General features: G+C 48.4%; 4 long non-coding RNA genes across 4 annotated transcripts; 2 read left to right on the top strand and 2 right to left on the bottom strand.

The window, feature by feature from the left end:
* Positions 1 to 903: 903 nt before the first annotated feature.
* Positions 904 to 6,701, bottom strand: LOC140682074 (uncharacterized). The gene is made up of 2 exons (XR_012053323.1): positions 6,445 to 6,701; positions 904 to 6,032 (listed from the first exon to the last, which is right to left on the bottom strand). It is a non-coding gene; the product is annotated as an uncharacterized lncRNA (long non-coding RNA).
* A 2,408-nt stretch (positions 6,702 to 9,109) lies between these two features.
* LOC140682081 (uncharacterized) lies at positions 9,110 to 11,576 on the top strand. Its single transcript, XR_012053328.1, has 2 exons — positions 9,110 to 9,545; positions 9,958 to 11,576. It is a non-coding gene; the product is annotated as an uncharacterized lncRNA (long non-coding RNA).
* On the bottom strand, positions 10,261 to 18,313 carry LOC140682080 (uncharacterized). The gene is made up of 2 exons (XR_012053327.1): positions 16,838 to 18,313; positions 10,261 to 12,624 (listed from the first exon to the last, which is right to left on the bottom strand). It is a non-coding gene; the product is annotated as an uncharacterized lncRNA (long non-coding RNA).
* LOC140682079 (uncharacterized) lies at positions 12,534 to 15,981 on the top strand. The gene is made up of 2 exons (XR_012053326.1): positions 12,534 to 12,611; positions 15,834 to 15,981. It is a non-coding gene; the product is annotated as an uncharacterized lncRNA (long non-coding RNA).
* Positions 18,314 to 20,977: the final 2,664 nt, after the last annotated feature.

Genomic DNA, 20,977 nt, shown 5'->3' with positions numbered 1-20,977 from the left:
CTGGATCTCACTCCGAGTGCAGCAGTCCAGGTGAGGGTTCTGACCTCTCCAGACTTGTGCTCACCTTGGTACAGCCCGGGGCTGGAGCAGGTTTTCCAGGGAAGTGGAGATGGCTGAGGATGGGTGCTCTGGAAAGCAGGGACCTGCTGGGATTTGCATTTGCAAAGCTGCCGTGAAGTTTGTAAAACCAGCAGGAAATTCTAATTCCTGTGGTTTTTGGGGAGGAGGTGCAGGTCACCCTGAGAGCTAGACCAGAACTGGTTTGTGGTAAGGAGTCTGAGGTGTGTAAGTGCCACAGCTGGTATGAGCTGTGTGCTAAATGCAGTCCCAGCCCCAGAGGGAGGCTGATGGGCTCTGCTCATTGCTGTCCCCAGCTGTCCCCAGCCCGCTGCTCCCCCGTGGATCTGCTCTGGATTCGGGCTGTCGGTGCTGGAGCGCCCTGCTCCCTGCAGGGCCCTGCCCCTAACCCACGCAGAGAGAGAGAGCCCTGCTGGCCAGAGTGATCTTTTTTCATTTTTTCTCCCTGTGCTGTTAGCAAGGAAGGGATGGGACTGCTCTTGGGCCGGGAGCACTCAGTGCTCAGGTGAGCACCCGCCTGGGAGCGTGAGGGTTTGCAGAGCGAGCAGCTGCTGCGGCTCAGGAGCAGCCACAAGTTCTTTGTTCCAAGGCAGGCCAGAACTTTCTAACCCCGGGGTTTATTTGGCTTTTGGAACCCAGCACCTCTGCTCAGTTCTGCCGCACTGAGGGTACTTTTGTTCAATGCCTTCTGTTGGAACTTGTCAGCTCTCAGTGTAGCGCACACAGCCCCAGCCCTGCCCTGCAAACCCTTCCCCATCGTGCCCACACAGTTTCCTCTCTCACTCACTCGGGGCAGGCTCCTACTGACAGCCACAGAAACAGAAGTTATTTTATGTTGTTTTATTCTTTTCCTGCGTAATGCCCGTGTCTTGTATTGGTACATCAATCCCAGCTTCTCCCGAGGCTGCAGATCAAATCTTTCAGTGTCTGTGGGAGTTTCTGGTTTTCCCATTCCCACATCTCCCCTCTCTCTCTGTATGAAAAAAAGTTTTTATTAATGGATTTGTTAAGCATTTGTTGCACATATTAACATAAGGAAGGTGTTATCATTAGTAGTAGTATTATTATAATAATATAATTAAAATGTATAATTTTGGCATAAGATTTTTAAATTATGGTGTTAAATTTTATTTATTGTTACGTTTTATAAGTTATTCTTATTTTTGATATTTCTTAAAGTTGTACATTTTTATAAGTAGATTTTGTGTGAGTTATAATAGTTGATAAATGTTAAATTAGTGGTAAGTTAAATATTTATGTGTGGATAATGATTTTTTAAGTTTATTCTAAAAATAAGTTTATTTGTTATATTGATAAAGTTAAATTGTTAAATTAAAGTTATTTTAATTTATTTTTGACGTAGAAAATATTTGGGTTTGTTGTTAATTATTTTATTTAGGTAGAGTTAGGGTTAGGTTAGATTTTAAATTTTAATTGGCAAATGTTACTTAATATATTTTTATATAATGTTTTTAAAAGTAGTAGTTAAGAGTAAAAATGTTAGGATTAAAGATTAATTACATTATTTAATAATTGGTTTTTTTAGAAGTTTTTTAGAATAGATATGCTTTGAATATAGTAACCTTTTTTTTTAAGGATTTGAAAGTGGTTATGGACAGGATTGTGAGTTTGGATTTGGATATTGAGAGTGTGAAGGTGCAGGAAATGTATGAGAGAGTCATTACTTAGTGTGAAACTTAGAAAAAGAAATTAATGTTGTAGTTGGATTTTATATTGAAGTGATTTTGTAATAATAACTGAGGAAACTGATAAGATTAACAGTTTGGAGGAGGTTTTTAATCAAATATCTTTTTTTTAATCTTGAAAAATATTTAAAATGATGAGATAACATTAGGTTAAATTATAGAGTTAGTGTAGAGATTAGTTAGAGAGTTAACCTGGTGTAAGAGCGGTATAAGTTGAGAATAAAAAAGTAGGAATTGGAAATTTTATGTGTTTTTAGATCATTATATAAAGAGATAAAGTATATTAGTAGTAAGTGTTTGAAGAAGTTAGGATAACTTTTAAAAAATATTTATATATTAAGGAAATAGAGTAAAATTTTTAAATAGTATGATATGAATAGTAATTGCTATTTTTTGGTGTTACAAAAGATAAAAAGAGTAGGGATTGTAATGAAGAGCAGAATTTTTGATGAAATTGATGATATAATACACTGTATTTTTTTACTTCTGAATAGGTGTTTGTTAGTGTTTTCTTTTAGTTGTTTTCATTGGAGTTGTTTTAATTTTTAAGAAAATTAACCATATACTGTATAGTTTAGAGAAATGATCTTTGATAAAATTTAGGATAAGTTATATTAAATAACATTTAAATTTAGACAATGAATTTTGATAGTAAGGAATAATAAACTTAATTTTAATAGATAAAAAGAAACTTAATGTATTTATTTAAATGTACTGACATTTAATTTTGTTTGATTTTATTAACACAACATATTGAATGTTATTATTTATAAATATTGAAGGTCTTTTAAGTCTTTTGGTTTTAAAGAAATTTTAGTTGGTTGAGTTATAATTATTACTTATATCTTTACAGGGTGGTTTTATTTATTGGGAGATATGTTTCTTAGTAAAAGATCTTTTATTTATGTTACATTTCAAATGGTGCTAATTTGTACAGTGGGGTTTTTTTAAATGCAGGATATTGATTAGATTGTTTTATATTTTTTGTGGGCTTTGAAAAAAATATTTATATGGTTAGGCTTTTCTATTTTTGAAGTATGTTTTGATGGTTTTTGTTGTTTTTCTAAGAGTTTTTGATTTAGAATTTGAAGAGTATTTGGCGTTTGGAGGAAATAAAGGTGAGGGTTTTTGGATACAGCTGAGTTGTATGGTATGTTATTTTGATTTTTTGTTTGGTTGTGGGGAAGGTCTCCTTTGGTTAGATGTGGGAGCGTGAGACTGGAACTAGGACTTTTTGTCTAATGCTTGATGAGTGTGTTTTATGGGGAGGAGGTGTTATTTTAAGTTTTATAAAATACACTGAGAATTAGTTAAACTCATGGAAGAAACATTATGGTAATTAAAGGGTGCTATGTTTAAAGAGCTATAAATCTTTTTTAATAACTGCTTGACATAAGGTGAGCTCAATCTACTTTTTCTGCCCTAGAAAGCATCAGGCACATCCGCATCAATGGCACGACCTCTGCCCACTGCTCCTGTTTCACCCGACCAAAATCAAGAGAAAAGTTGGTTGGGCTTTAAGAACTTGAAATAACTTTGAAGCAAAATAAATCACATTTTTCCCCTGTGTTTTTTTCCTTTCAGGTGCTGCACTCACCTCTGCAGACAAGCGCTGAGCTCTCACTGCAGGAACCTGTCAGGCCTCGGTGGCTGTGAGTTCACGTTCTTCTCACTGGGGAATTGAAATAATTGCTGGTTAATTGCAGAAATGTTTTCTGGAGCCTTTCCCCTTTTGTGCCCCTGTGCTGTGTGGGACAAGGGCAGAGGAGCCTCGGGCTGGAAAGGGGCAGGAGAAGGCAAAGGGACCCCCTGGTGTCCCCAGGGCTCTGTGGGGAACAGAACGGACACTGTGCGGGCACGGGGAGGTGAGGAGTGACAGTCTGGGGCCAAATCCCAGCTCACCCGCAGGGAAATAAGTGAGGGACATTTTGGAGGGGAAAGCTGAGGTCATGAGTTCACCCAGCCTGGCCAAGTTGTGTTCGCACAAAGTGGCACCGGAGACGAAAGTCAATCCAGAGCCCACCCTGCTCAACCTCTAAGTCCCAGAATAAATTCTTCAAGCTGCCCGTTGAGAGACTAAAAACACATGAAAGAGAACCAAGAGCATTCCGAGAGCAAACCAGAAGGTTCCTGGGAATCCCACTGCACTGTTGTCACAGCCTTTTTGACAGAGCTCTTAAGTTTTTTATCTCAATGCTGATTTTTTCTGCCTGGATCATTCACTCCATGGGCTGTGGGGATTTTTTGGGATTGAACTCCCTCCCTGTGGCCCTGACACTGCTCAGGAGCTGGAGGAAAAGCAGAGTCAGCTCTCCTGGCAGGGGCAAGGAGTTTTCCCCCAGAGCAGATGCAGCAGCTGCCCTCCAGCCCGGCCAGGAGGGATCTGCTTTGGCTCCTGGCTGCTGCAGGGACAGAACGTGTTCAGCTGCTCCAGGTGACATTCCAGCTGCCTCATCTCCCATCCCTGCTCCCGCCCCTCCTGCTCTCAGCTCCCGCCCAGCCAGCTGTGCCGAGGGGAATTTGTCCCACCAGCAGCAGGGGAAGGACAAGGGCTCCCACCCTGGCACTTGGATTGTCCCTCTGGGGGATGCTGGCTGCTGGGATTTAGATCATTCTATACATTTGGCTGCTGAAACTTCCCCACCCAGGGGATTTAGCACAAAGATTGTTCTCTGCGTGGTGCCTGGATTTGGGGTTCAGTATCAGCTTTGCTAGTTCAGATGAATTATGCCCACAGCCCCAGGTTCCCTGCTGAATTCCTGCTGGAATAACCTGACAGTGCCTCGTGGAGAGTGGAAATTCCCATGCAGAGCTGCCACTTTAGCACCAGCTGTGTCAGGAACCAGCAGAGGTTCCAGGGAAGCTCAGTGGGATCAGGACAAGGACAGGTCTCTATTCTATAGAACTTGCTATTTAAAACCCTCATCCCCCAGCCCAGGGCTGTGTCTGGAGTCACTTGACAGAGTTCCCTGGAACTCAGCTGATTTCACCCCCCGGAGCTCAGGCTCCAGCTGATGTTTTAAAGCAGGACAAGGCGGTGGCTGGATGCGCTCCCGGCCTGTGCTGAGGCAGAACATCTGTCCTGCAGAAGCTCCGCTCCTTTCAGAGCCTCAGCAGTGGCCTCTGCATGTCCTTTTCCCTCAGGAAAGGGATGCACATCCCTGCCTGCAGCACACCTCCAGTGGGACCCACCTGTGAGAGTTTTCCATCACTTCTGCACCTCCAGCTGGCTCCCTGGAAATCTCCAGACATCATCGCACTCGAACCTCTGATTTTAAGGCATCTCCGAGGCTGTGGCTTGGCATTTAGTATCTGTGAGGGAAGATTGCCTTGGCTCAAATGAAATGTAAACTTTAAGGCATTTAGAGATTTTGAGGAGCTAAGAGAAATAAGTCAAGAATTAATTAAAATAAGAATAATAAATGAGTAGGCCTTGATGAAGTTAGGAGTTAGTAGTTAACTAATAATTAATTGCTTGTCAGCACAATGTTTAGTTAGCTGGGTTTATAATGAAGAATATAGAAACTGATAAATAGCTTTTAGGAACATAAGACAATTGTGGGCCTCCTCTGTTCTGAAACCAATTGAAGACAAGGAATGGGAGTTCTACCAAGAGTTTATTTGTCATACTTGCATTGAAAAGGTAGAAAGGTCAGAAGGAGGAAGACGTCATTTACTTCCTCATTTTGGGACCCCTCCCCATGAAAGGGACCACCGACCCATTTCAAGGGACAAACTACGCATGCTTAATAGCTTTTGGAGTGATTAGCATACGAAGCGGGGAATGGGATGTACCAAAATTATGAATATGTATTTGTATTTTGTGTATTCAATACTTGTATGGATAAAAAGACTCTGTAATCACCTGGAAGGGGCGGTGTGTATTTGGGAGCGATCCCGCACGCTGCCCGGCGTCGAATAAACACACATTTGCTAACTTTAAACTGTTAGAGAGTTTTTGTCCGTCACAGTTGGATTTCGATACTAGATCAATATCCATATTTTTTTAATAAATCACAAACGCTGCTGGTGGATGATGGCCTCAGGCTGGAAAAGAGGGAGGAGATTTGGGGTGGCTGGGACATACCTGGCAGCTGTGTGGGAGCTCGGGGAGGTCAGAAACGGGGATTGCTGTCAGAGCCCCTCTGCAAACGGCCGTGCCAGCCGTTCCCAGGTGATGCCAGCCGTTCCCTGGGGTTCCTCCGGACTGTCGGTGCCGTCTGTCCGGGCTGAAGCATCCCTGCGCGCCTGTGGGGAGCAGCCCCCGGCAGAGGAGCCACGGGCAGCCCTTGAGCCGCGTCCGTGCCAGCGCTGTCCGGTGCCCCGGTGCCCGTGCCGGGCCGTGCGTTGGTCACGCTGCGAGCCACGGGCCGGGCACGGCAGCTCCTGCCCTGCCGAGCCAAGGACCGGAGGTGCTCTCTGCCCTCCGGGGGCTCCGGGCTCCTGCAGCCCCGCACCGGGCGCAGGCGGAGCGGGAGCGGCGGCCCCGGCGGAGCGGCGGTGCCGGTCCCGATCCCAGCCCCGATCCCGCCCCGATCCTCCGGCCCCGGCACCCCCACCCTGCCCGCCGAGGAAGGAGCGGCGCTGCCCGGCTCCCACAGCAGCCACCGGCGGGACCGGGGCCCAAATCCCCGGGCCCGGCTCCCAGTCCCGGTCCCACCTGAGCCCGTCGGGCGCCGCGCAGCGCCGGGAGCAGCCCCGATCCGATGTCCGCACGGCGCTCCGAGCGCCGGTCCCGCCGCAGCCCGGCCGAGCATCCCCCGCAGAATGTGAGGCGGGCGCGGATCCGCCGCCATTTATGGGCGGGGGGCGGGGGGGCGGGGCCGGGGGCGGGGCCAGCACAGGTGCGCGCACAGGTGCGCGGGGCCCCAGCGCGCCTGCGCGGGGCGGGGCCGGGGGGATTTAAGCGGCGGGGAGGGCCGGGCAGAGCCATTTGACGCTGGGCGCTCGGGCGGGAGGTTGCGGCCGGGCGGGCCCCTTTATCTCTTTTTCTCTATATTTCTTTGCTTCTGTGTTTCTGTTCTTTTGCGTTTCTTTTTCTCTATACCTCTCCTGTGTACCCTCCCTTCCTCCCCTCCCCCACCCCCTACACCCTCCCCCCCCCCAAACCCCCCCCCTCCCTCTCCCCCCTAGCCCTCCCCTCCCTCCCCCCCGGGCGGCCCCCCCTACACCCCTTTCCCTTTCCTCCCTTTCTATTCCCCTACTCACCCCTACCCTGTTCCTCTATCCTGTCCCTCTTCCTTCCCTCCCCAGCCGGGTTCCCCCGCGCCCCCTTTCCCTGCTCCCCTCCCCGCTCCACACGTTCCGCCTCCTTCCCCAAACCTGCCTTCAATCCTTCCTTTCCTTCCTCCACCCTGCCTTCCCCCCAGCCCCGTCCCCGACTGCCCCGCGCACCCCGACCTCTGTCCCCCTGCCCCCTGTCCTTGTCCCCTTCCTCTCGGCTGCCGCTGTGCTGCCCTGTTCTCGTTGCCCATTCCCCTTTTCCTTCTTTCCTCGCAGCCGCGGGGCTCGGGGTGCCGGATAATAAAGCCCAGAGGGCCGGAGCCCGGCGCCCCCCGCCCTCGCTGGGGTCCCCACACGGGGCAGGAGCCGCTCTGCGGGTCCCCCCATTACAGTGCAACACACGGGCCGACACTGCCGGGGCTCCGGCTTTCCCGACATCACACTGGGGGTCGGGCCGGGGGCAGGGAGGGTCCTGGGGGGTGGGGGGGTGAGGAAGGGCCCCCTCATTAGGAGGGGGCTCAGGGGGGAGGGGGGGGTGGGGGTTAGGGGGAGGGATGGGGGGGCGGGGCCGGGGGGTGGGAGGGGAGGGGCAGGGGGTGGGAGGGGTGGGGTAGGGGGGGAGGGGGTGGGAGGGGGGGGGGTGGGGGGGTGAGGTGGGGGGGGGGAGGGGGGGGTGGGGGGGCGGGGGGGGGGTGGGGTGGGGTGGGTGGGGGGGTGGGGTGGGGGGGAGGGGGGGGTGGGGTGGGGGGGGAGGGGGGGGTGGGGTGGGGGGGGTGGGTGGGGGGGTGGGTGGGTGGGGGGAGGGGGGGGTGGGGTGGGGGGGGTGGGTGGGGGGGTGGGTGGGGGGGGGGGGGGGGTGGGGTGGGGTGGGGGGGGTGGGTGGGGGGGTGGGTGGGGGGGGGGTGGGGGGGGGGGGGGGGGGGGGGGGGGGGGGGGTGGGGTGGGGGGTGGGGGGAAGCAGAGGGGGTCACGTCACTCAGCGGCATGAACAGATATATAAAAAAAAAAGAATGAAAAAAACACACCAGCAGCCGTCCTCCAGGGCCCCCACCCCCACCCCCCCACCCCCCCACCCACCCCCCCCACCCCACCCCCCCACCCCACCACCCCCCCACCCCCCCCCCCACCCCACCCCCCCACCCCCCCACCCCCCCCCCACCCCACCCCCCCACCCCCCCACCCCACCACCCCCCCACCCACCCCCCCCACCCCACCCCCCCCACCCCACCCCCCTCCCCCCCACCCACCCACCCCCCCCACCCCACCCCCCCCACCCCACCCCCCTCCCCCCCACCCACCCACCCCCTCCCTCCCCGCCCCCCCACCCCCCCCTCCCCTCCCCCCCTCCCACCTCACCCCCCCACCCCACCCCTCCCACCCCCTGCCCCTCCCCTCCCACCCCCCCGGCCCCGCCCCCCCATCCCTCCCCCTAACCCCCACCCCCCCCTCCCCCCAGAGCCCCCTCCTAATGAGGGGGCCCTTCCTCACCCCCCCACCCCCCAGGACTCTCCCTGCCCCCGGCCCGACCCCCAGTGTGATGTCGGGACAGCCGGAGCCCCGGCAGTGTCGGCCCGTGTGTTGCACTGTAATGGGGGGACCCGCAGAGCGGCTCCTGCCCCGTGTGGGGACCCCAGCGAGGGCGGGGGGCGCCGGGCTCCGGCCCTCTGGGCTTTATTATCCGGCACCCCGAGCCCCGCGGCTGCGAGGAAAGAAGGAAAAGGGGAATGGGCAACGAGAACAGGGCAGCACAGCGGCAGTCCAGGGGAAGGGGACAAGGACAGGGGGCAGGGGGACAGAGGTCGGGGTGCGCGGGGCAGTCGGGGAGGGGGCTGGGGGGAAGGCAGGGTGGAGGAAGGAAAGGAAGGATTGAAGGCAGGTTTGGGGAAGGAGGCGGAACGTGTGGAGCGGGGAGGGGAGCAGGGAAAGGGGGCGCGGGGGAACCCGGCTGGGGAGGGAAGGAAGAGGGACAGGATAGAGGAACAGGGTAGGGGTGAGTAGGGGAATAGAAAGGGAGGAAAGGGAAAGGGGTGTAGGGGGGGCCGCCCGGGGGGGAGGGAGGGGAGGGCTAGGGGGGAGAGGGAGGGGGGGGGTTTGGGGGGGGGAGGGTGTAGGGGGTGGGGGAGGGGAGGAAGGGAGGGTACACAGGAGAGGTATAGAGAAAAAGAAACGCAAAAGAACAGAAACACAGAAGCAAAGAAATATAGAGAAAAAGAGATAAAGGGGCCCGCCCGGCCGCAACCTCCCGCCCCGAGCGCCCAGCGTCAAATGGCTCTGCCGGGCCCTCCCCGCCGCTTAAATCCCCCCGGCCCCGCCCCGCGCAGGCGCGCTGGGGCCCCGCGCACCTGTGCGCGCACCTGTGCTGGCCCCGCCCCCGGCCCCGCCCCCCCGCCCCCCGCCCATAAATGGCGGCGGATCCGCGCCCGCCTCACATTCTGCGGGGGATGCTCGGCCGGGCTGCGGCGGGACCGGCGCTCGGAGCGCCGTGCGGACATCGGATCGGGGCTGCTCCCGGCGCTGCGCGGCGCCCGACGGGCTCAGGTGGGACCGGGACTGGGAGCCGGGCCCGGGGATTTGGGCCCCGGTCCCGCCGGTGGCTGCTGTGGGAGCCGGGCAGAGCCGCTCCTTCCTCGGCGGGCAGGGTGGGGGTGCCGGGGCAGGAGGATCGGGGCGGGATCGGGGCTGGGATCGGGACCGGCACCGCCGCTCCGCCGGGGCCGCTGCTCCCGCTCCGCCTGCGCCCGGTGCGGGGCTGCAGGAGCCCGGAGCCCCCGGAGGGCAGAGAGCACCTCCGGTCCTTGGCTCGGCAGGGCAGGAGCTGCCGTGCCCGGCCCGTGGCTCGCAGCGTGACCAACGCACGGCCCGGCACGGGCACCGGGGCACCGGACAGCGCTGGCACGGACGCGGCTCAAGGGCTGCCCGTGGCTCCTCGGCCGGGGGCTGCTCCCCACAGGCGCGCAGGGATGCTTCAGCCCGGACAGACGCCACCGACAGCCCGGAGGAACCCCAGGGAACGGCTGGCATCACCTGGGAACGGAGGCACGGCCGTTTGCAGAGGGGCTCTGACAGCAATCCCCGTTTCTGACCTCCCCGAGCTCCCACACAGCTGCCAGGTATGTCCCAGCCACCCCAAATCTCCTCCCTCTTTTCCAGCCTGAGGCCATCATCCACCAGCAGCGTTTGTGATTTATTAAAAAAATATGGATATTGATCTAGTATCGAAATCCAACTGTGACGGACAAAAACTCTCTAACAGTTTAAAGTTAGCAAGTGTGTGTTTATTCGACGCCGGGCAGCGTGCGGGATCGCTCCCAAATACACACCGCCCCTTCCAGGTGATTACAGAGTCTTTTTATCCATACAAGTATTGAATACACAAAATACAAATACATATTCATAATTTTGGTACATCCCATTCCCCGCTTCGTATGCTAATCACTCCAAAAGCTATTAAGCATGCGTAGTTTGTCCTTTGAAATGGGTCGGTGGTCCCTTTCATGGGGAGGGGTCCCAAAATGAGGAAGTAAATGACGTCTTCCTCCTTCTGACCTTTCTACCTTTTCAATGCAAGTATGACAAATGAACTCTTGGTAGAACTACCATTCCTTGTCTTCAATTGGTTTCAGAACAGAGGAGGCCCACAATTGTCTTATGTTCCTAAAAGCTATTTATCAGTTTCTATATTCTTCATTATAAACCCAGCTAACTAAACATTGTGCTGACAAGCAATTAATTATTAGTTAACTACTAACTCCTAACTTCATCAAGGCCTACTCATTTATTATTCTTATTTTAATTAATTCTAGTAAGACGTATTTCTCTTAGCTCCTCAAAATCTCTAAATGCCTTAAAGTTTACATTTCATTTGAGCCAAGGCAATCTTCCTTCACAGATACTAAATGCCAAGCCACAGCCTCGGAGATGCCTTAAAATCAGAGGTTCGAGTGCGATGATGTCTGGAGATTTCCAGGGAGCCAGCTGGAGGTGCAGAAGTGATGGAAAACTCTCACAGGTGGGTCCCACTGGAGGTGTGCTGCAGGCAGGGATGTGCATCCCTTTCCTGAGGGAAAAGGACATGCAGAGGCCACTGCTGAGGCTCTGAAAGGAGCGGAGCTTCTGCAGGACAGATGTTCTGCCTCAGCACAGGCCGGGAGCGCATCCAGCCACCGCCTTGTCCTGCTTTAAAACATCAGCTGGAGCCTGAGCTCCGGGGGGTGAAATCAGCTGAGTTCCAGGGAACTCTGTCAAGTGACTCCAGACACAGCCCTGGGCTGGGGGATGAGGGTTTTAAATAGCAAGTTCTATAGAATAGAGACCTGTCCTTGTCCTGATCCCACTGAGCTTCCCTGGAACCTCTGCTGGTTCCTGACACAGCTGGTGCTAAAGTGGCAGCTCTGCATGGGAATTTCCACTCTCCACGAGGCACTGTCAGGTTATTCCAGCAGGAATTCAGCAGGGAACCTGGGGCTGTGGGTATAATTAATCTGAACTAGCAAAGCTGATACTTAACCCCAAATCCAGGCACCACGCAGAGAACAATCTTTGTGCTAAATCCCCTGGGTGGGGAAGTTTCAGCAGCCAAATGTATGGAATTATCTAAATCCCAGCAAGCAGCATCCCCCAGAGGGACAATCCAAGTGCCAGGGTGGGAGCCCTTGTCCTTCCCCTGCTGCTGGTGGGACAAATTCCCCTCAGCACAGCTGGCTGGGCGGGAGCTGAGAGCAGGAGGGGCGGGAGCAGGGATGGGAGATGAGGCAGCTGGAATGTCACCTGGAGCAGCTGAACACGTTCTGTCCCTGCAGCAGCCAGGAGCCAAAGCAGATCCCTCCTGGCCGGGCTGGAGGGCAGCTGCTGCATCTGCTCTGGGGGAAAACTCCTTGCCCCTGCCAGGAGAGCTGACTCTGCTTTTCCTCCAGCTCCTGAGCAGTGTCAGGGCCACAGGGAGGGAGTTCGAACCCAAAAAATCCCCACAGCCCCCGGAGTGAATGATCCAGGCAGAGAAAATCAGCATTAAAATAAAAAACTTAAGAGCTCTGTCAAAAAGGCTGTGACAACAGTGCAGTGGGATTCCCAAGAACCTTCTGGTTTGCTCTCGGAATGCTCTTGGTTCTCTTTCATGTGTTTTTAGTCTCTCAACGGGCAGCTTGAAGAATTTATTCTGGGACTTAGAGGTTGAGCAGGGTGGGCTCTGGATTGACTTTCGTCTCTGGTGCCACTTTGTGCGAACACAACTTGGCCAGGCTGGGTGAACTCATGGCCTCAGCTTTCCCCTCCAAAATGTCCCTCACTTATTTCCCTGCGGGTGAGCTGGGATTTGGCCCCAGACTGTCACTCCTCACCTCCCCGTGCCCGCACAGTGTCCGTTCTGTTCCCCACAGAGCCCTGGGGACACCAGGGGGTCCCTTTGCCTTCTCCCGCCCCTTTCCAGCCCGAGGCTCCTCTGCCCTTGTCCCACACAGCACAGGGGCACAAAAGGGGAAAGGCTCCAGAAAACATTTCTGCAATTAACCAGCAATTATTTCAATTCCCCAGTGAGAAGAACGTGAACTCACAGCCACCGAGGCCTGACAGGTTCCTGCAGTGAGAGCTCAGCGCTTGTCTGCAGAGGTGAGTGCAGCACCTGAAAGGAAAAAAACACAGGGGAAAAATGTGATTTATTTTGCTTCAAAGTTATTTCAAGTTCTTAAAGCCCAACCAACTTTTGCTCTTGAATTTGGTCGGGTGAAACAGGAGCAGTGGGCAGAGGTCGTGCCATTGATGCGGATGTGCCTGATGCTTGCTGGGGCAGAAAAAGTAGATTGAGCTCACCTTATGTCAAGCAGTTATTAAAACAGATTTATAGCTCTTTAAACATAGCACCCTTTAATTACCATAATGTTTCTTCCATGAGTTTAACTAATTCTCAGTGTATTTTATAAAACTTAAAATAACACCTCCTCCCCATAAAACAGACTCATCAAGCATTAGACAAAAAGTCCTAGTTCCAGTCTCACGCTCCCACATCTAACCAAAGGAGACCTTCCCCACAACCAAACAAAAAATCAAAATAACATACCATACAACTCAGCTGTATCCAAAACCCCTCACCTTTATTTCCTCCAAACGCCAAATACTCTTCAAATTCTAAATCAAAAACTCTCAGAAAAACAACAAAAACCATCAAAACCTACTTCAAAAATAGAAAAGCCTAACCATATAAATATTTTTTTCAAAGCCCACAAAAAATATAAAACAATCTAATCAATATCCTGCATTAAAAAAAACCCCACTATACAAATTAGTACCATTTGAAATGTAACATAAATAAAAATATTTTCCTAAGAAACATATCTCCCAATAAATAAAACCACCCTGTAAAGATATAAGTAATAATCATAACTCAACCAACTAAAATTTTTTTAAAACCAAAAGACTTAAAAAACCTTCAATATTTATAAATAATAACATTCAATATGTTAAGTGTTAATAAAATCAAATAAAATTAAATGTCAATACATTTAAATAAATACATTAAGTTTCTTTTTATCTATTAAAATTAAGTTTATTATTCCTTACTATCAAAATTCCTTCAGTCTAAATTTAAATCTTATTTAATATAACTTATCCTAAATTTTATCAAAGATCATTTCTCTAAACTATACAGTATATGGTTAATTTTCTTAAAAATTAAAACAACTCCAATGAAAACAACTAAAAGAAAACACTAACAAACACCTATTCAGAAGTAAAAAAAATACAGTGTATTATATGATCACTTTCATCAAAAATTCTGCTCTTCATTACAATCTCTACTCTTTTTATCTTTTATAAGTAACACCAAAAAATAGCAATTACTATTCATATCACACTATTTAAAAATTTTACTCTATTTCCTTAATATATAACTATTTTTTAAAAGTTATCCTAACTTCTTCAAACACATACTACTAATATACTAATTATATAATATAAATATATTCATTTTTATAATAAACAATATTTATTAAATATGATTATAATTACAACCAACTTTCATATACTTTATCTCTTTATATAATGATCTAAAAACACATAAAATTTCCAATTCCTACTTTTTTATTCTCAATTTATACCGCTCTTACACCAAGTTAACTCTCTAACTAATCTCTACACTAACTCTATAATTTAACCTAATGTTATCTCATAATTTTAAATATTTTTCAAGATTAAAAAAAAGATATTTCATTAAAAACCTCCTCCAAACTGTTAATCTTATCAGTTTCCTCAGTTATTATTACAAAATCACTTCAATATAAAATCCAACTACAACATTAATTTCTTTTTCTAAGTTTCACACTAAGTAATCACTCTCTCATACATTTCCTCCACCTCCAAACTCACAATCCTGTCCATAACCACTTTCAAATCCTTATAAAAATAGGTTACTATATTCAAAGCATCTCAATTCTAAAAAACTTCTAAAAAAATCCAATTATTACATAATGTAATTAATCTTTAATCCTAACATTTTTACTCTTAACTACTACTTTTAAAAACATTAGATAAAAATATAGTAAGTAACATTCACCAATTAAAATTTAAACTATAACCTAACCCTAACTCTACCTAAATAAAATAATTAACAACAAACCCAAATATTTTCTACGTCAAAAATAAATTAAAATAATTTTAACTTAACAATTTAACTTTATCAATATAACAAATAAACTTATTTTTTAAATAAACTTAAAAAATCATTATCCACACATAAATATTTAACTTACCACTAATTTAACATTTATCAACTGTTATAAACTCTAAAATAATGTACAATCTTTTAATACTTACTAATTATATCATTTCACCTATGTTACTAAATATAGATATTTAGTAACATAGGTTACTATGTTACTAAATATGTAAATACAAGTAAATATGTAAATACAAGTAAATTACACAAGAATTGCAACTTACACCTAACATCTTGTACTACACCCACCAAAATATATAAACTTTAAGTTTCTTTATAAATGTAAAAATCAATATTATAAAAATCTTATTTAATAACTTACCAATTATAAAATTCTATCAAATATTATACCTCTACTCTATTTACTTTATTTACTTTTAATTATATCACTTTACCAATTAACCAATCTAAAACAAACGTTTAAGTAACTTTAACTGAAGTTTCAAGTTTACATACTTTGTATTTATCTAGCACTACTCAAAAAATCCATTCTTGACTTACTTACCTAATATACCAATAAAAAACATTACAAATCACCCATATAATTAAAAAGCCCTTATATAAAAATAGTTAACAATTTAAAACAAAAAAGTCATTTATCCATCAATAGTAACCAAAATAGAAAAGTAATTTTAAGCCTTGAAACTTAAAAATGGTAGCATCACTTTTTATACCACCTATTACTTCAACAACAACGCTAAAACAATTAAATCAGTTAAAATATTATCTAAATAAACAATCTAATTCTACATCCCCTTACAATAAATAACATTTTAAAAAATATAAAAATATTAAATATGCAGTTTAAAAAAAAACCAACAATAAATTTTCTTTTATTAACACACAAATATAAATATAAAAATTTAATAAAATGTATAAACATATCTATTCACACAAAATCTACTTATAAAAATGTACAACTTTAAGAAATATCAAAAATAAGAATAACTAATAAAAGATAACAATAAATAAAATTTAACACCATAATTTAAAAATCTTATGCCAAAATTATACATTTTAATTATATTATTATAATAATACTAATGATAACACCTTCTGTATGTTAATTTATGCAACAAATGCTAAACAAATCCATTATTAAATTTTTTTTTTTCATACAGAGAGAGAGGGGAGACGTGGGAATGGGAAAACCAGAAACTCCCACAGACACTGAAAGATTTGATCTGCAGCCTCGGGAGAAGCTGGGATTGATGTACCAATACAAGACACGGGCATTACGCAGGAAAAGAATAAAACAACATAAAATAACTTCTGTTTCTGTGGCTGTCAGTAGGAGCCTGCCCCGAGTGAGTGAGAGAGGAAACTGTGTGGGCACGATGGGGAAGGGTTTGCAGGGCAGGGCTGGGGCTGTGTGCGCTACACTGAGAGCTGACAAGTTCCAACAGAAGGCATTGAACAAAAGTACCCTCAGTGCGGCAGAACTGAGCAGAGGTGCTGGGTTCCAAAAGCCAAATAAACCCCGGGGTTGGAAAGTTCTGGCCTGCCTTGGAACAAAGAACTTGTGGCTGCTCCTGAGCCGCAGCAGCTGCTCGCTCTGCAAACCCTCACGCTCCCAGGCGGGTGCTCACCTGAGCACTGAGTGCTCCCGGCCCAAGAGCAGTCCCATCCCTTCCTTGCTAACAGCACAGGGAGAAAAAATGAAAAAAGATCACTCTGGCCAGCAGGGCTCTCTCTCTCTGCGTGGGTTAGGGGCAGGGCCCTGCAGGGAGCAGGGCGCTCCAGCACCGACAGCCCGAATCCAGAGCAGATCCACGGGGGAGCAGCGGGCTGGGGACAGCAGAGCCCATCAGCCTCCCTCTGGGGCTGGGACTGCATTTAGCACACAGCTCATACCAGCTGTGGCACTTACACACCTCAGACTCCTTACCACAAACCAGTTCTGGTCTAGCTCTCAGGGTGACCTGCACCTCCTCCCCAGAAACCACAGGAATTAGAATTTCCTGCTGGTTTTACAAACTTCACGGCAGCTTTGCAAATGCAAATCCCAGCAGGTCCCTGCTTTCCAGAGCACCCATCCTCAGCCATCTCCACTTCCCTGGAAAACCTGCTCCAGCCCCGGGCTGTACCAAGGTGAGCACAAGTCTGGAGAGGTCAGAACCCTCACCTGGACTGCTGCACTCGGAATGAGATCCAGCTACAAATGGAATTCCAGAAACAGCCTCCAAAATGTTCCATAATCACACCTTTAAAATGGCTCCACAGGGCAACAGCTCCAGTGCCAGAGCAGCACCTGCACGAGTCCTTGTGCCAGCCCTGGCTCCCTGAAAAACACAATAAACCAACATCACACAGGCCTTGTTTGCAGAATTCCTGATCCAAACCCTCACCTTTCCTGCCCAGCACTGAAGGAAATCTGACACGGTATTCACAGGTAACCTTTGCTGAGAGCAGCCATCACCCCAGTCCTCCAGCCTGGGCAGGGTTTTGCAGTGAATGGACCCAACTTCTAACCCTGAACCTAAATTTCTGTCAGCTTTTGTTAGAAAGATACTGGAGAGAAAATCATACAACAGATTTAAAACATTGCACGAGGAATAACCGGCCCAGACAAAACCAAACCACCCCCATCTCTGCTCCACCCCATTTCTCCCAGTTTTGGGAGAAATACTGATATAATTTGCAAATACTCTCCTTCCCTGCTGCACTATCCTTCACTGCACGTCCCTGGAGAGGATTTACTCCATTTTCTGTGCCCAGCAGCACCTCTGCAGCCCAAATCCCACTCCTCGCAGACACAGCCTGAGCAGAGCTCAGGCAGTGTTCCCAGCAGCGGATGCAATTCCGAGTTCCCTGGATTGCTCACGGGGCACTCGCAGCAATCTCCCCTCAGCCCAGACTCTGTGCTCAGAGGGAAGCGCAGCCCGATGGGACACAGCTCTGGCACCACATTCCCCTTGTTCCTGCTGGCCTGGAAAGCCACAGATAAACCCAGTCCCTCCGACCTTGCACCCTGAACCCCAGGAGAGCCGGAGCTGACCCCAGATCCCGGCGCCCTGCACGGCTGCGCTGACACCAGCACAGGCTGAGCGCCGCCCAGCACCCTTCCTCATTTTCCTCCCTCTGCTCCCAAATCCTGCCAGCCCTCCCCTGCAGCTCCTGCCCCAGCCCCAGCAGAGGCTGGCACCCAGCCCTGCAGCAGCTGGCAGAGCTGGGAATGCACCGAGAGCTCGGCTCCCCGGGCTCCCAGCCCCAGACCAGTCCTTGGGTGCCCGAACAATGCCCAGCCTGCCCCCCTGGGCACAGCCAAACACCACAGCTCCGTCAGCCCCAAGGAACTCTGGCATTTGCCTCTTCCCTGCTGCCCTTTCCCAGCACACAGGGGTACGGCTGGGCTGTCAGAAATGGCATTCCCGAGGCACTTAATCCCAGCAGAGAGGAAAAGGGGAACCCTGCGTCCCTCTGACTTACCCCACAGCGTGGGCAGGACCAGGAGCCCTCCAGTGCACCCCCCTGGTGCTGAAGCCTCTTGGCTCTGGCTGCTTAAACACTGAAGCTTCTGGCAAAGATGGGAGGAGCTTAATGATTTCTCCTGTCCTGAAAGAGAGGAGGAAAAGAGCATTAAGTCCACTGTGGAAGCCAAAGGATCGTGGCTTTAAAACTTCTGCTGTGATTGCTCACCAGGGGGTTTTATCCGTGAGAGGGGACAGCAATTCAAATATAAAACCATTTTTATTCCTAACTATTTCATTAAAAGGAAGCTCATTTCTCTATTGCATTCTTAGCCTAATTTTAACAGAACCATTTTTATCCCAGGCCCCACTTGTCCGTCATTCAATCCTTTACCACGGGACTTTATACAAAGGAAGGGATACCTGGTGCTGTGTCACAAGAAATCCCAAAGAGAAAAGTGTCCAAAACCTCACAGAGAAAGGTTTCAAGGCACTCCAGTGCACAGACAGCTGCTCATGCCTTGTCAGGCCACACCAGTTCTGTCACATCCACCTGAGCTGTGCAGGCGAGGCAAAGGCTGCCCTTCCTCCCAGGGAACACTGTCTGAGACCACAGAGAGCCATCCTGGGTGAAAGGAATGAAATGAAATTGTTTTCTGGCAGAAAATGAGCGTCTGTAATCAGAACCTCTGGACAGATTTAGTAACACCATTTTCATATGACAAATACAGGCCATGCCCATCCTTCCAGGCCAGGTGAAACCAGGAAGGAGAACTACAGGAAAAGCAGGAAGACAGAGCCCCTTATTTGGATATATATAGAATGCCCCTGGTTTGGTGGTTTGCCTTTGCTCCTAAGCTTTGGCTTCACCCCTCTCCAGAGGAGCAGGGAATTCCTCCAGGGTGAGGGGGAGTCTGGTCCCACTGCAGGATGTGTCCAGTAAAGGAGGGAATTTGTTTAGAGTAAGTGACCAGTGTTTTTGTTACACACAAAAATCAAACCAAACAAACACTGAATTGGACTACACCGAGCTGCAACACAGAGTGTTCACAGCAGGCAGAGGCCAGAGGAGCACACAGCACCCAGAAGTACCATTTCACTTGGTTCTTCTGCTCTCATGCATTTTAATTCTGCTTTGCTTCACAGCTGCTTCTCTGCCAAGGCCATTTCCATTTTCAGAAGCCTGTGTCACGTGTAGCCGAGGCTTAAACATCACAGGATCTATGTGCACTTCAGTGATCTTACACTAAGTACCTCAGAAACCAAAACAATAAATCCAAGACTTCAGCTGGGTTAAAAATACCAGAACAACAAATAAGCAAACAAAAACCCAAACCCGCCTTTCCACTAGTTTTAAAAACAGAAGTCTTTACAACCAGCATAAAATGAATGTAACATTTGGATCCAAGCAGAGGTACAATTTAAATGCCAGTATTCTGGAACTGCTAATAACTCTGCAAGTATTTACATGGGTGGATGTGTTACTGGATGGAAAGAATATAATGCAAGAAAGAGAAGATTAGCTGTGTTTAGGATGGGAAGAAGATGATTAAAAAATACCTCTTGTCTGGACGCTCATGCAATCATCTTCTCTTGACCTCAGGATGGCTGCCAAAAATAGAGAGTGCTGTGTGACCACCATGTGTAGTTTGGAGAGCTTGACTACGCTCTTAGTGAGGATTCTTTCATGTATAGTAACTGGATGGCAACGTTCAGGACCTTCAGAAATGTTTCATCTCTGTAACGGTACCTTTGGGAGAAGGATCACAGAGAAGTCAGACTGTAACCAAACCCAAGAAAACCCACTTGAAGCTACAAGTTGGGTAAGAAATGAGAACTTGGCAAAGAAAATGAACTTGGCAAAGAAAATGAACTTGGTGAAACCAAACCAAATTCAAATGAAAGCACTTACTTGAGCCCTGTCTTCACAAGGTCACACCAGTCATCTGGGTCCACTTCTTCAACCACACACTGTGTGCAGCAAGTAAAAACAGGTGTTGGTTTACATTTGGCACATGGAGCTTCTACAGCAATTTTTGTTCAAGGGACACACTAAGAACACGCAAGCCAAACGCTCACGTGGGATGATCTGAGGGTAACAGGGAAAAAAGCTCTTGGATACAACAATCCTAATTCCTGGCTCAAAAGAAACTTGTTGGTCTGGGAGCAGGGGCTGTATGGAATCAAAAAGCAAGCTGGGCTGTAGGTTCCAAAAACCCAGCGGCTCAATACTCTTCAAACGCCTCAAGTGCAAAAGGATTCGCAACTTGACAAGTCAAAGCGAGAGGCTGGAGCAGACTGACAGCTGCACATCCCAACAGTCCTGGGAATGCAGGTGCCAACCTCGCCAGGCTGGAAACACCCTCAGGATGGGATGGACCCTGTGAGGTGGCCCCAGGGCCTGCAGAGTCAGCCAGGTCCTACAAGGGAGTCTCAGCAAAAGCCATGAGAGCGCAAAGGCATTCACTGCCCAGGGACCTTCAGTGTTGCGTGTCACGGGGATCCCTGTTCACTGAACTCAAACCAAGGCAACAGTATACAGAGGGAGTGACCAAGTAGTGTTCTTCAAGATCAAAGTCTGATTTCTATTCCTGATCAACCAGACTTTTGCCCCACACTTCAGATGGCATGGCAGATGGGTCTTGGCACAAGTATCTCTATCAGCTTCTTTTAAAAAAGAAGGTGATAACTTAAATTTAAAAATTAAATTAATTAATTTATAATAATTTAATTAATTAATTTTAACTTTTTTTTTTTTTTAATTCCACTGGTAACCTTTGATTTCTTACTCCTAAATACCTCAAACTCACACATTCAAAGGCGATTCGTACCAGAAAGTCATCATCAAGAACACA

This window comes from Taeniopygia guttata, chromosome W, assembly GCF_048771995.1.
Source record: "Taeniopygia guttata chromosome W, bTaeGut7.mat, whole genome shotgun sequence".
NCBI classification, from domain to species: domain Eukaryota; kingdom Metazoa; phylum Chordata; class Aves; order Passeriformes; family Estrildidae; genus Taeniopygia; species Taeniopygia guttata.
This window is presented reverse-complemented; position numbering and strand designations above follow the sequence as displayed.